The following is a 3,142-nucleotide window of genomic DNA, read 5'->3' as shown; positions in this document are numbered from 1 at the left end:
CGATACAGGCCCAGTGATGCTTCTGAGAAGTTTCCCATGTGATTTACCACAACCGTGAAGCTTGTGGAGCGCAGGCGCCACTGGCAGAAAGCAGTGGCCACACATTCCAGCCGGGAAGCCTGCACCTGACTCGTGGGGGAGGCCGCCCATGCCCAGCTCAGGTGAGGCCAGGACAGCCTGGGGCGGGCTGACTGGGCGGGGGCCTCTAGGTGGTGAGGCAGAACAGAAGCGCAGTGAGGACGGAGAGCAGGAAGCAGAGACCACCGATCCTGGAGTTTGTAATCGTAGCAAAATACACAAAACACGAACTTTACTGTCTTGACCCCTTTGAGGCTATGGCTGGCACCGTCTGCCTTCAGTTCATGCTGCTGCGCGGCCATCGCCACCCTCACTGCCAGGCCGGTGCGTCACCTCTGCTGGACGGCGCCTGCCAAGCGAGCCATCCGGGAGCCCCTCAAACGCAAGCTACTTTGAAATAAGACTTGCCCTGCGTTGAAGACCCAACACCGACTAGGTCCCAGCTAGTGGCAGGAACTTAACGCATTCCTGAGACTCAGCATTCCCATCCGAGAAAGGAAATGGTGGCACGTGCCCTGTAAAGATGTCATAAGGACTTCCTGTGACCACACAGGTGCCATGTGTCCTCAGTGTCTTGATAAGTACTGTTCATATCTGGGCACCTTATCACAGAGGAACCCCACTACCCCCGTATCTTGTGCAGTATGTTGTCCTGTAAATTCTCTTAACGGGGGGGTTGTTATTGCTTCCTGAGCGAGTTACCCCATTTTGCCACAGGGAAGCAGATGGCTGCACCACAGGGCTCACTGGGGCGCCCTCCCTGCTGGACACACAGCCCATCAGTCCTTCAGGATGGCCTGGGCCCTCAGCGTTGTGTCCTACGCTTCTCACACCTAGAAAATTAATTTTTGAAATATTATCAAAACTCGGCAGGGAGACTCCTGAGTTACAGGGGACACGCGATGCTGTAATGGGCTATTACGTAACGACCAGAAATATCTGTGATTCAAGTCTGCACATGTCTCAGGGAAAGAACTTCTCTGTCACAATGTGTGAAATCACCAAGCAGAGCAAGCGAGAAAGCAAATTGCACATTTGTGGAGCCGACGCGAGCTTTTATTGTAGGTGTGAATTTACTCTCGATTTTTAGCAAGAATCAAATATTCCACATTATCTTCTTCGTGTCTTGGCAAGTCAATCAGTAACGACTAAGGCTACAGAAGATCTTTTTAAAATCCCTTTTATCTTTTACAAAAATATAGATTGTTTTCTAACACGTAATCTCGTGGCAAAATTTCAAGCCATAGAGGTAAAAAACAAAGCCCTTTGAAAAAGTGTTCCTTTTCCTGCCCCTTCCCCCGACCCTCACACCTTGCACACCTAGAGACGACTGTGGTCTCATTGCTGTCTGCAGACGTCATTCTGGCCCTTGTCTGAAATGTCTGCAGACGTCATTCTGGCCCTTGTCTGAAATGTCTGCAGACGTCATTCTGGCCCTTGTCTGAAATGTCTGCAGACGTCATTCTGGCCCTTGTCTGAAATTCTGAGGGCAGCGTGGCCGGGCGCCTTGGAGAGGGGCCGGGGCGCAGGTAAGTCAGCAGTGGCCTCCCCCCAGGCAGTGAGCCCCCCGAGGCCAGGCCCATGGGTCTCCAGCAAAGCTGAGACTGCAGGGAGGTCCCCCTACCCGCTGCCCCTGCCCCCTCCTGCTGGCACCCCACGCCCTGCCTGGGGGAGTCGGCCGCCTGAGGGCACGGCTGCACCACCCGCCCCCCGAACCCACCCTCCACCCCGACCACCACTCAGGTCATCTCAGCCCTTCCCCAACGGATATCTTGCACACACACGTCTAAGTATTTGTCACTGGGATAAATTCCAGATCTGGGATTGTGGGTCCACAGGTGTGGGCTGGAGGGTTGGGAGCCGGGAGCCCAAAGCCAACACTTAACCCCGAGACCCCCGTGGGGAGCAGTGTGACAGACGAACAGGCCAGTAGCAGCGAGGGCCCAAGAGCCCAGACAACCTGATACTCCTGATGCAAATCGAGGAGTGCAGGGCGGACCCGATCACCCGGTCTGTGCTTGGTCATGTCTGCACTAAGTGGGCACTGAGTGCTTTCGCCCGAAGGGACCCCGAGTGTGGAGGACCCAGGCCTCACCCGGAACAGATGTCCCGTAAAGCCTGGTTCCGCCTGGGCCCGAGTGGGGCCCGAATCGGGTGGGGCACCCGGTGACCCTGAGTGCGGGTGGACGTCGCGGTGGCCAGGCCGCTGGCCCCTCTGACTGGCCAGTTAGGATGAGAGGCCGGGCCCCGTGTGGACCGGCTGTGCGAGCCGCCTTCCTCCAGAAGCAGAGGGGGGAGGCTGGGGAGTTTCCTCCCCTCCCCAGCTGCTTGCGTGCCTCCGATTCACAGACGTGCGGCCAGCTCCTCTCCGCAGAGCCGTGCTCTCCTCTGCCTGCGCCGCCTCTGCGACGGGCTGTCTCCCACGTCCATGGCACACTGCTGCGGTTTTGAATTGTTCCCGTGCAAACAGCATCTCTGTGCGTCTCACTGGCTTTTGCAGAGTGACAACAGGAGGCAGGGGTGACTCCGGGTGGAGGTCCTGTGACCGGCACCCAGCTGTCACTGTGGAGACAGAGAAGCATATCACCTGTGGGGCCGGTGTCCGTCCCCACCAGGGGCCCGCCAGAGCCCGAGTGGGGAGCTGCCCGACACTCCGGTGGCCTGGACGTGCTTCAGCCACCCTGGGATTGCTGCCCGCGGGTGTGCCCCGTAGACAGCACGCCCTCAGGGAGAGAGCAGACCCGGGCAAACCCCGGGGGTGCAGCCTCGCAGACCACGTGAAGACCCAAGGCGTGCTCCACCTTCCTAGCCACCAGCCCCCTCCTCTGGATGCCGGAGGTCAGAGTCCCTGGGCCTTTGCTCTCTGCCAGGTGGAGGCGGGGAGAGTCCGGGGAACCTGCCCTGAGCAGCGGGAATATGTCACCTGCAGGCAGAAGTGACAGGAGTCACAGAGTGCCCATCCCGGCAGCCTGGTCCTGGTGACAGTGAGCAGCAGGGCCCCCGACAGACCTCACGGAGCGTGGTTAGAGCAGTGGAAATGTGGGCCGGGTGTCAGCGCAGCAGA

The sequence above is a fragment of the Leopardus geoffroyi genome, chromosome A3, assembly GCF_018350155.1.
Source record: "Leopardus geoffroyi isolate Oge1 chromosome A3, O.geoffroyi_Oge1_pat1.0, whole genome shotgun sequence".
NCBI classification, from domain to species: Eukaryota; Metazoa; Chordata; class Mammalia; order Carnivora; family Felidae; genus Leopardus; species Leopardus geoffroyi.
This window is presented reverse-complemented; position numbering follows the sequence as displayed.